Source organism: Cephus cinctus, unplaced genomic scaffold (genome assembly GCF_000341935.2).
Source record: "Cephus cinctus unplaced genomic scaffold, Ccin1 Ccin1_scaffold1843, whole genome shotgun sequence".
In the NCBI taxonomy this organism is placed as follows: domain Eukaryota; kingdom Metazoa; phylum Arthropoda; class Insecta; order Hymenoptera; family Cephidae; genus Cephus; species Cephus cinctus.
Window position 1 is genome coordinate 87179 of NW_014334024.1, and position 13026 is coordinate 100204.

The 13026-nt window shown below is 40.6% G+C and overlaps 1 protein-coding gene across 1 annotated transcript in view; it reads right to left on the reverse strand.

The window, feature by feature from the left end:
- Positions 1 to 12892, reverse strand: part of LOC107273794 (longitudinals lacking protein-like) — a 44823-nt gene extending 31931 nt beyond the window's left edge. Inside the window, exon 1 of the mRNA XM_015752318.2 lies at positions 12388 to 12892. The gene's annotated coding sequence lies outside the window, so the exon portion shown is untranslated. The remainder of the gene's footprint in view (positions 1 to 12387) is intronic.
- Between the last annotated feature and the right edge of the window lie 134 nt (positions 12893 to 13026).

Sequence of the window (13026 nt, forward strand, 5' to 3'; positions counted from 1 at the left end):
AAAAAAAAAAAAAAAAAAAAAAAAAATTTCCTCATTCACAATACATAACAGTACTTTCGTCTCTATGACTTTTCTCGACTTCTTTCGTCTCGCATGCGTATCGATCAAAAGCCACGTAATTTTCGATCAGAAAATTTCCGGCATATCATCACGAAAGAAATCCGCGACACGCGTAACGATCCTCCACCTACAGTAATTTTAAGTATCGAAAAAAAGGAAAAAAACTGCTGATTATTTCCAACAGTACATACAGTTGTTATACAACGTGAAGTGAGATGAAAAGGAATAATAAAAAAAATTTATCTTATAAAGCCCCAATTGTTAGACGCGAAAAAAGAAAGCAACGGTACGGAGGAGGCGCGTGTAAAATGAGGGGACTCTTAGACGTTGAAAGCATATAGCGAGATGGCACCTGAAATGTGTAATATATTTTTATTACTGGCCAATATATACCGCACGCCGTTAACGGATGCTTAAAATTGATTTATATTTTTAAATAAATAATCAAGCAATAACCAGACTGTTTTCTTGGGCCTGGTAGGAACTTCGTTTCAGTCTGTTATATAACGGCTTAATTACTCTGCCCTATTTCTACAAGGCATTGTCTTGATGGGGGCACTTACTTACTTAGCTGCTCGCGTATACTTTCGAACCTCGACACGGAGTAGTGCATTATCCCTTCTCTTATTGCGTCTGCCACCTTTCCTCTGGATGGTAGAGCGGACTACCAAATTTCGAAAAAAAAAAAATTATTTCCCAATTCCCAATACCACACAAAAATTCAAATCGTCCCACAAAGCTCGTAATTAATTTTTTTGAAAATTCCTAACTCAATCATATCCAGTACACGTGTTCGCGATTCCTAAGTATAAATAAGACGAAATTTTTTAAAAATAAAAATCGTGTTTGGACGAGATTAAAAATAACCGAAGGACTGACAGTTTGCTTATAAAAAATATATTGAAGACTTTGCCCTGAAAAAAAAAAATTAAAAAAAAAAGGACGAATGAAACAGTAGCGTTATTTTGTTACGTCGGCTGCTGTATAATTTTTAACAATTAATTGGACCTTCCGGAATACATAAACGAATCACGGATTTAAATAATGGCTAAATAATGCATTGGAGCACAGGTGTAATAGTTTGGCGCAACGCTGCACTCATGCGATCATTCATAAAGACCATATACCGGATGTCGAGTAATAACGAATTTATTTATACCTATTCGGAATTGTCTAAAATTAGAATTTTCTTTAAAATTGCAAGGTTTGAAAAAAAAATTTTACAGCATCCCAATGGACCCGTTTCTATACGACGTGCATGTGATCTGTACTGTAATAAGAAATACGAAACATGCGTAGTTAGGAAAAACCGGATTGGTCGGTTCTCTGTGATACATCATTACATATTGAAATTCCATTAAGGAAAGCTGCTTATACTTGGTACATGATGGGTATTTTTTATAGGATTCATCGAAAGCACCAAATTTCCTTTAAAACTTGGAATTCACGTATTTAACGTATGTAATTAGGAATTATCTTGCATATATGTATACGTCGCTTTGACTGTCCCTGCTGGCTAATTGGACGCAATAAAAAGTGCCTGTCGGACGATCTGGCTTTAATTATCATTTAATCGGTCAAGGAACGACCGGAAGTCTCTTGTGACTCTGAAAGTCCAAAATTTCTTTAATTTTGGAATTTCCTCTGTTATCGCGTAACAGGGTCTTAATATTTATTTTTTTCCCTTTATATAGTTCCCCCGTACAGTTCATAGCTGTATTTGAAATTCCCGCGAAAAAAAAAAAAAATACGAATTACGGAATATCCAGATGACAGGAAGTTTCGTGGTTCTTCTTAAGTTATTAATAGTAACGATACCATGAAATTAAACAATGGCGATTTTTATTTGCGTAATTATTCGCAATTCCACGTGGTTGATTCACTTCGTAAGGAGAATCCCTTCCTGTCGGATTTGCCGGTAATGCGGTTGGTACTTTTCATTGTAGACCTCTTTTTTCTTTTCCGGATATACCGTCATTTCCGGGATAAGTCATAGACCACGAGATTTTTCTTATCGGACACATTCATTGCCATATATATATACGTCCTGATGTGAAAACGGAATTGACAGGATCCTTAGGTCCGGTTTCGTAAATTTCCTGATTCTCAACCACTGAATCCTCATTATACGTATAATCGGCGGTCGCCCAGCCTCAGGACTGTCTGGTGACAATTCCTTAATCCAAAACTGAACGAGCATCTTGGGTTTTCCAGATGCGCGAACAGTGATCCGCAAATAGCTCACCAGCAGCAAGACGTGATTCCCAGTGAGCTTAACGCTACGTATAAATGAAGTGTGACAAATTTTTGGATTTTTTACAAATAAATTTATCAAAATCCTTATACACTTAAAATACAAGTAGCATTGGTGCTTCGGTATAATAAACGTCAATTATCGTAATATATATATATATAAACACCGTAAGTACAGAAATCGGTAATAAGGATAATTACGAAATTGCACAAGTAATACCAGGTAAAGCGTAAAGAAAACGAAAGTACTATAGAAATTGACACGAGATAAATTTAGCCAACTGTAATATTTCGTATAAACCATTTTTTCCTTCATGCATAGAAATGATTTCGATTAAATTATAAAAAAAAAAATTTTTTAAACGGCACTATATTACATGACGAATCCATGCTGGATAATTTTCAAAAAATTGTCAAAAGGATTTACCTCTATTTTATAAAAAAAAAAAAATCCTCGGGAATTTCTCGCAATTTTTTCCAAACTCCCTAGAGCCTATTATACTGCCATAAGATAATGGCGGCTGTGCTACCAAGCGTCCCCGGGTGCAATCCCGACAGAATGGACTGTTATTTAATGATTTTAGTGAAACGTTAGCGGTATTATACAATCGGCCTAGATCCTGAGTCACGGAGCGTCACGGATCGTGAACGCTGCTTAAAGCCAGTCAGACTCGATTGCTGCCTTCTGCTTGCCTTCTCACTTCGCTGCGAGAGCGCAGAAGAATACGCTTTCTGGCCCCTCGAAATTTCACAGAGACGCAGAAAGACAGCTGGCGACACGTGTTCCCCGGATCGGCCAAAGAAATCGAAAGTAACACTCGATAACAATGACAATTACTATTTCGTGACAAGCCATGCGGTTGTACCGTAGAAAAAAAAAAAAAAAAAAATCCCTATATTTCATTCATTTTCATAATCGTATAGGGACTTTTCGAGGTTGCTAACTCTATTTTTTCTTTAACCATATAAAATTTGATTGGTACTGCGCGTTGCACGTGCGCAGTACTTTCGACCGGGAAAGTATTTCGAAAGTGACTTCAACGCGCCACTTCCGGCCCTAAAGTACCGTTCTCACTTTTACTACAATCACGCCGTAAAATTTGGCAGAGTTTTCCTTTCTCATATACATTCTTTTTCTGCTTTCAGCTAAATAATTCTATGGGATTTTTATCATCGTGATTTGTACAGTAGTTAAATTTTTTTTTTTTTTTTGTATACTTCGTAAGACCCATGATTATCGTTAAGATTTTAAATTTAAAAAAAAAAAAAACAATGTTCACTAATGACCGTTAAATTGACGGAGGTATTGGGTACGCGTCTTTATAACGTTGTGAAGGGCCCTTAATGCCAGCAATAGCCAATGAGATTCCTTCGTGACCCATTTGTCGACTCTTTCTCTCGGATTCTCGTCCGGGATCGCATCCTCATGACTCAGACGACATAGACGCCATAAGGACGATTCAGATAAGATGGCGACACCCGTCCGCTATTGGAACACACCGGATCTCAGGATTTCCAAGTATCAGACGAATTCCTCGAATACGTCAGTTGTCCGTGCCACGTGGCGTCGTCGACGATAAAGATCGTCGTCCCGGCGCACGGACAATCCTGAAAACGAAAGTCGCGGAAAGTTACGAAATAAAGTAGCTCGGATATGGGAAAAACTAGTGGCGCTCCATTGTCTAGCGCGGCCATTAGAAGAAGTTGAGTCTGCGATAGGTAAATTCGAATAGAACCACGTTGAAGCTGAATCCCGACATATAAAAAGGATCGAAAATAAATAAGTTTGAATAAATAAAGATTACTTGAGCCACAAATTAGGATTTGAGATAAAACAAAATTTATTCGTACACCAAAGACCGTTGTGGCGGGAAACTTTGAATTTTTGAATCTCCAACCGTATCGTTCGATGCCGTAACGTTGATACGTGCTTCTGAAATTCTTTGTATGACCTTCTTCCTTATGCTTTCATCTTACTAAACATGCTCCGTAAGATTATACTTAGTAACAATTAATGCGCATGACTGGCAGGGTCAAGTATTCCGTTATTACACGTTCGCTGTCTTATTTTCTCAGATGGCTTGCCAAAGCGTCAACATTGCCACTGAACGTCCAACGCCATTCAGGCTACGATGCTTGTTACGCCGTCGCGTTGGATAACAGCAAAAGGAAAAGTGGCTAACCTACAAACACTGGATGCGGGTTGCCGCGAGAGCAAAACGATCGGCGCGCGCCGATCCGCAAAAAGACCCGCTAACCGGTCGAGCCGGGTCCCAGCAATGGACTTTGCCATTCCACAGACTCTTCCTTTTCTCTGCCGATTGAGAGGCACCGATATAAACACTTACGACCTACCGCAACTGGATTAGGATAGATCTAAAATTGAAAATTTTATTTTCAAAAATTTACAAAAAAAAAAAAAAAAAATTATTCATCCAAAAAATTATCACTAAAAATTTGCCAATTAATTTTTGCCCCTCGTACCCCTAGCTAAATCCTATATAACTAATTGGAACGAAGTCTGACACCCAAAAAAAATTAAATTCGACCTTCGCACTTTGGACTACAAATAACCCAAAAATGGAAATACGAAGAAAGTTCATCCAAGCCTACGTCATCGCTTGATTAAATACCAAGTTCACATTTGAGCGAACGAATCACATCTATTCGGTATATGAGATGTCTCGGCGTTTCTAACGAACGGCTGCCACATTAATAATCATCCCTATATCTTGCGCAATAATTCGAAATTCCAAGCCCGAGCAAAAATTACCAACCGTCCGACACCAAAGACACGCGCAGCTTCAAGGACGAGGACGAGTCCGAAGAAAGTTGCAAAGAAGTCGTCGCTCACTTGCTTACTGACCCACTTATCGACCCGGTAACCCATAAAAAAAAAATTACCAGAATCCTCGGCTACGTCATTCAAAAATCGAATACGTGTATTGAAGGGAAAAAAAAATTTTTCTGAATCCCCTCCCCGCCACCCCCCTACCGCGAGCCTATCACACGGGTAGTAACACTCGTGGTAAACGACCAAATGGACGTTACGCAATTTCATTCGTCTTCAAAACATTCGAGGATCGCATTTTATTTGCACTTGGTAGCCCGGTGACACACTTTGTGAACCCACCAGTAGTACGCAGAGGCCGGGGAAAGTGACGACACGTCGCGCCGATTCGTAACGACGTTACGTCGCGTGTACGCGGGTCCGCCTTAAGGCCGCGGCGGAATAGACCCGGATTACATAGCGCATCTCGTAGCGGTCGTGATATTTAAAATGGTAAACATTAAGAATTATTGGTAGGGAAATTTCTTATATTTATTTTTATTTTAAATTACCTTCTTTTTTCTTCAACCCGATTCAACGTCCCGCGTTTAAACAGTCAATTTCGTGGATGCTTATTGCGCGTTTTCACGTACGCGACAATTCCTCGAATTTCTACGTCGAACGAAGTCACTTCGCTGTTCAACCCAGATGTGATTGGCACTTATCCGTTCCTTTAGGTATTTTTGGTAACACTGGCATTTGAAGACGATTCTGCTACTCGATCCTAACCTAACCTGCGCCACCTCAACGTCCGTTAGGTTAGCTTTATCTTTTTTAATTCTAGCTGCGGTATCTTCGACGGATCGCAAAAGTTCTCAATGGCGGGAAAAAAAAAAAAGAAACTAGTACAATTGCGGTTTTTCATTGAGCGACAGCACTTATCTCGTTCACTGAATTCCCCGGTGTTTTTCTTTTTTCTTTTTTCAACCTTTTCCTCTCTTCTCTTTTCTCTCCCACTCGCTTTCTCACATCGATGACCTGTTCGCTTTCGAGCGAAAGAAATTCTTTTTTTTTTTTCCGAATTCCACGACAATTCACTGCCGGTGCCTCGTAGAGGTAGATACTGTCGCTTTCATGAGTATCGCCTTATAATTGTGCCTCGGGCCAATTCGCGCGTTCTCTCGTCCAATCTAAATTCATGTCCACACTTACGTATGACTTGGTGACATTTTTTTCTTTTTTTACTCAAGTCCCGTTTTCAATTCAGATGAAAGTTCCTGCGATCGCAAAACCCAACGGCGATTTGTGTCACTGGGACGAGGCGATTATGTCAGGCGAGATTCACTTTCGCACTAGGATCCCCCCTCTTCCCCTCTTTTCTCTCTTCCTTACCCCCCCCCCTCCCTAATCCTTTTTTACGTTCGAATCTCAACGTGGTCGCTCTGACACGTAGAATCTTCCGTTAGTGGTCGGCCTTTCCGTTTCATGGTCCGGAACGGTTCCGATTCACGTATTTGTAATGTCATGGCGAACGGCATATGAAATGTAAAAATTGCTTGAAAATATTGCGTCTGTGAAATGAAAAAAATTTTCAATATTTTTTTGGAAATTCGAAAGTCCAAAGTTTTTTTTTTTAATTTTATTTTATTCAACGCCCACGCCCATTATGCAGCTAAGGCAGGCAGGGCCTGCGGGAGACACGTACGAGTTGTTCGTTGAGATTGCGATGACTAAATTGAAAAATTTCTATAAAAATTCTCGATACGTTCGTTCCGCCTCGTAAAATGATCGTCATTCATCGAGCATCGTCGATCGACTATCGGGTAAGTGTGTCACTGTGTCAAAACGACTCATCGGCATTTGCCCGTTTGCTTGCTCGCCTTCCACTCTTGCCGAGTTTCACTTTCCTTTTCGCTGGGTCTACACGCGCTTCCGCTAACCGTGTACATTTTCGTCCATGTATTTAATAATCCAACCTGTAACGCGGAGAAAGTTCAAGATTACGGGTCCCTATGGTGCGCGGAACATAAAAATCTTTAAATCCCCAGTGACCCGTTAGAATATTTCGGACGATACCGATTACATTATACGTATTACCTGAAGAGGTTAAAATACACCGAAACACCATTCTCGTAACGATTCTCCTGCGTGATAGGTTTACTTTTAGTTCACATCGAGCGACAGTGACGCACGAGCTTTCGCGGTATTAAATATTCTCAAAGGGAAATCCCTATCTCTTCCGATACGTTGCGATAGGTTGATAACGATTTTTTTAAAATTATTAAAAAAAAATAAAAATTCCTCCTAAAGACTTTTCGTCGTTTCTATATCGTAGCCGTCTAGTTCGTAGTCCACGGTCTAGTTGCTTCGTTCCGCCACCGTGGCAGCACCGTAGCTAGTACCGCGTCCCAGCGCCATCTAGTCTACAATAGTCCTGGGCAGAGCCATTATGGAGTCACGTTAAAATCGACGATGCGCGTACGTAGGACTCTGTGTGTCTCCTTTGAAAAACGAAAGTTCATCATCATCCTCCTCGCGTACTCCAGACTCGTGTCGCCGAGTTTCACTGAACATTTGCGACTACGTGAGTCGTTGCGTCGCGCTACCGTTTTTGGAACAAGACGAGAAAACAGAAGGAGGCCGTAATGAGGCACGAAGCATGGATCACGTCTTTGTGGAAAGTCTTAAAAAAATTTTGTGGTCTTTGAAACGAAAAAAAAAAAAAAACGTTCAGGAAATAGACCAGCTGTCATATGCACGTGCAAAGTCAGTATTACCTAAATAGAAAAAACAAATCCTAAGCCTTCATTTACTTCCGTTCACCAGCACCGGCGAGACAGGTGTACCAAGCAGGACTATCGATATTATCAGAATCGATATCGAGATTTGATCGTATTAGCCAGACAATAAAAAAAAAACAAGGTAATATGTCTACACTGGTACAATGACCGAAAGTGATGTATTAAAAAAAAAAAAAAAATTGGTGAACGTAGTTCATGCAGAAAAGATAAGAAATAGAGTAGAGAATAAAAAATGAATATTGTGACCGAACCGTGTACGGTTTTTATGTTACCTGCGTATATTCCTTGTACAAAAATTTGTTTTTCTTTTACCATAGCTTGACTCGTAGGACAAAAGAACGACAGGGAGAAACGCCAAGAAAATCTGGTTGTACTGGTTCAATTTCGCGGTTCAGCAATTTCCCCTGTAGGTCTTTGCCGAAAATAATCGAAGACCGCCGAGACAGTGGGTGGTGATTGGGTTAGAGGAGAACGGGGCAGATCGGATAGCCGAGGTGGAAAGACAATGGAGAATGAAAGAGAAAGAGAGTTAGGAAAAAAAAAAGAAAAAAGAGAATTAAACGACAAGGGAGGGGGGAAAAAAAAAAGAAAAGTAGCGAGGCAAAAGTGTGACCGATTCTGTGCCGTAATTCCGTCCGATTATACAACCGAGCGTAGCCGAAGCCGCGAGAGTGGCGCTTTGTGATTCCCACGAAGAGACAGCGAGCACTACCACCAAGAAGAACGACCGTAGGTTGTCATTATTTTACTTAAAAAAAATAATAAAGGAAGAGAATTTTTCATCTAGACCATCGTGGGACATGCCCGGGACGTCAAAAGGACATTCTATTCCAATCTTCATTAAGATTTATAGTGTGTGATGTTGGCCGCGTGGCGATACAAGACACAGTTGACTCCCAGTAACACAGAAGACGCTCCGGTAATCGTTATGGCTTGTCTTTATGGAAGCGACAGAAACGCTACGTTGAATACTGTTACCGTCCTCGCGGCGTCAACGGAGCGACGCTGGAGCGTCGCTATTGCCACGGCTTGGATTCTAAGCTGGCTCCTGGTGGTAGCGCGGCTACGTCGAACGTTGAAAAAGTGAAACTCGGCTCGCTGCGCGTGTAACCTAGAAATGATAAAGTGGCTCTCAACCTAGCGTTAGCAACCGAAAAACCCGAGTCTACGGCAAAAGCCCTTGGTCTCGACAAAAGACAGAGAAAAAAAATACTGCGAATGGGTAGAAATGATTTTTGACGAAATAATTTGTTTCTTCAGATCACAGGATTCATGTCGCACAAGAATTTCTAACCAGTCTCAACCGTCCGAATTATATTTTAATCCCAAAGACGCCACGTGGACAAATCAAAAATTGCATATGGATGCCACCGTAAATGGAATTACTCCCTGGTAACGTTCTTACAGACCTTTTGTATCTTTCAATATGAGAACCTCTTTTAAGCACGGTCTAGCTAACCGAGTATAATGCGAGATACGAGTGTTCGGGATAGGATAGGATAGGACAGGATAGGATAGGGTACTTAGTGAAAGTAGCGAGTAACGTTGAGCAGTTGGCTCGTAGTACGGCTCCGGGCGACTGCAGCGCCAAGGATCAAGGCCGGCCGCTTATACAACTACGTGATACATACGATAAACCCCGTAGCCTATTACAGTAACCGCTCTTCCCATAGTTCGTGCTTAACATTGCCACTTTCCTTAATCCACCAGAAATACGGAAATTTTCTAAAACAGCCAAATCATTTTCATCCTTCGCACCGTTAATTATACGTTTACCAGTCCACTACGTGTACTCCACGTAGTGGACTCTGTTCTAATTTTTTCTTTGTTTTTAATTAAAAACTCAAGAAAAACATCTCCGACAATTTAACGTCGTAACATAACCTGTCATATTCAAGTCGACAAGTTTAACGAGGTTGTACGACGTCGACTCTCTCTCTCTCTCTCTCTCTCTCTCTCTCTCTCTCTCTCTCCTCTCGCTGAACTGCTAACAACTTCGTGTTCAAATTGTCCCTTAAATCATCTCGAGGTCATCGAGTCGCTCGTTTCGGTGTAAACTTTTCACCTCCGGGAACACCGGTTTTACCCAGGAACCGGACCAAGTGCCACGTCGGAGGAGCCTCAAGGATTCTCAAAATTGTGAATAGATACCTTGGCATACAATATATATAACTTAAAATTGTAAATTATCAAAATTTAATAATTTTATTCACCACATAATCCTTGTACTCAATTTTCTATCTTCCGTTCGAGTCTACCGTCCGCAATGCTTCTACGAGTATTTCAAATGGCTTCTGGAATGTTCTTTAGTGGTATGAAAAAAAGAACTGCAGCTTGTCCGTCCTACAGTGTATGTACATATATATTCATATATATATATATATATATATCTCCTCTAGTTTTCTCCGTTATTTTTTTCTCTCCTACTCTTTCTAACACCACCATTATCCATTCCATTGCCCTTCACGTTATCACTGTCTCTCTCGTACATCGCCGGACCGCTAGTCGATGTCGCAACCATAATGCCGAACTGTACGGTTATTTTTTTCATAGCAAGGGCCCACGAGCGATACGACTAAAGAAAAGGCGCGCCTTCGGTATTCATAAGAAATGCTAGACGCTAACGGCCTCTAATTATGCCGATCGGGCCAATTATCAGAGCCCTTGAGAAATGTCCCTCCTAGGGACTTGGCAATTGTTACTTTTAGCTGCCCACGCGCGTCGGATGCGTTCTCCGGTTAAAAGATAATTCCAAGATTCTTTATGCCGCCGTAACTGTATCCTGGCGTAGTACATTATATTGGAATTTCAGTTTCAAAAGAAAGTCGATAATATATTTAAGAAACGAAAAATCTTGGAAACTTTAAACAACGCACTTAAATGGATGATAGTATCGATAAAAAAAAAATGCCATCTATTCCGTTATCAAATATAACCGTTCACGAATTTACTATAAGCATTTCGTGATAACCATAGTTACCAGCTCATTGGCAAATAGTGAAACTTTCGAAAGTTTTTCCAGTCGTTTATTGCACTACTGACAAAATTCTCGAATTTCAGTTCTGGAATCGCCAGAAGGTGTAAGAAGCCTTAATCGTCAGGCTATGGTTGGGTTAGGTTAATCGTTTTATTAAAAACACCATTGAAGCTTCAAATTAAAGTCACGCGATAGTAGAAAGAATCGCGGTAAAAAAATTCCCTTGAAACTAAAATCCCCGGACAAGACCCCAGAAACGCCTTTTAATTGGGAAATTTCGGGAGAAGGGAATTATCGGTAGAAATTTTTAAAATTTATTTCCCTATCTCATCGTATTACCCGAACGACTGAATCGTTGCCGATCGGCGACTGATAAAGCCGAGAATTTTCGTCGTGTCATTGACTCTGCTCAACTTGCAGACGTGACGCGTCCAGAACGCGTGGGCTCGTTCTCACCGTCGTCCAATCGCATGGCGACTACCGTGCAGGCGCGACACGTTCGTAACGCCATTTATTTTGCGAAACGCTGGAACTGATTGAGAATCGCAGGAGCTGTTACTTCTGGACGCTGCTAACTATCAACCGTCTTTCTTTTCTCTCTCTCTCTCTCACTCCTCCTCTTTAACCTCTACTCAGCACACTATACTCTATAGGACACACCAGCGTATAACGCTAACCTAAAGCACGTTACTTCCACGGCGCAGCAATTCTTACGCAATCGAATTTACTCCTCGAATACTCGCCGCGTGACGAGGCACGCAATGCGTGTCGATTACGCGCGTGACGTATAAATTTCTCGTCTAAAGGTCACGATCAGCAAAGTACCGATCACTTTCGTGTTAAAAAAAATGGCAAAATTTAATCTTTAACAAATTTCCACTCGCTCGTCGCGTTAAGCGTTCGGAACGTTATAATTACGGTTTTTTTATTCCAAATATTATAAGATTAGAGCTGGTTGAGACGTCGGTCAATCCGCACTGATATCATTAATCATGACGTTAATTAAAGAGTTTAATGATTCTATCCAGTCATTAGTTCAGCATCCTCGATAAGACTTGATAACGTTAAAAATTGGCGTCGTGCTCGTGCGACTTTATCGCTTTAAGAGTTTATTAATGTAACATTCTGACTGATTCTTGCTGCAATAAAATGGCGTCGTTTCATTATGTATTTCTATGCGTCTTTGATATACACGTTTTGTCTATCTTTTCTTTTTCTAACCTTCATTCAGTCTTCTCACTGACCCTTTGCTTTATTCCTTCAGAAATTATGTATATTTTCGCTTTGGCCGAGACGCCAAATGAGCTTTTGATTATTTTACCGAGCTTCTGCACTCTCATATCCACATATTTACACTCGATTGTATTATCGTATTATCGACTATCTGTCGAGCATTATAACGACTGACTGCGTACTCGGTCGGGAATAATTCCTTGATGCTTCCCAGAATCGTATGATTATTTTATACCTACCGCGATAACTCTATTTAATCTGAATTTAAAGTATCTATATTTAAAATGACTTACCCCAAGATGTTCCACGTTCGAAGAAAATATTCCCGCACTTAACACCACACTTGGTCACCACACATTGTCACTACACATTGTCACCACACGGCAAAGTCACAGTCACTGAGAAACAAAGGCCGTAAAGCCTATGCAGTAAGGTACAAGACTCGTCAGACGTATTTCCGTACATCTGAGCAAACAAACCTTATTTTTAAGTTTTTGCTACAAAAAAAACCTATCAATTAATTAATCTATACAAGCACCAAAAAACACGTGACAAATCACAAAAATACCAAATCTATCCTACGATGTATAACCTAACCTAAACCTAGCACTGTCTATACGTACAAGAGTATACAATTCTTATCAGATCGTATTCACAATATAGTTTCAGGTCTTGTAACCATATCCGTATATCCACACCACATGTACCGGCATAATTGACAATGATAACTTAAATAAAATTATTGTTAAACCTCCGAGCAAATAGTACACCGCTATGTATGCATCCACGTAGTTTTAGCAGCTGTTTCGCGAAACCCTGACCTTGTCTCTCGTAGTGAGCAGAGTACGTGTCACGGAGTCTGTACTGACGGCCTACGCTGCCAAACCCAGTTAGCCAATCAGAACACGTCCCACGATCAGCCAGCCAATAAG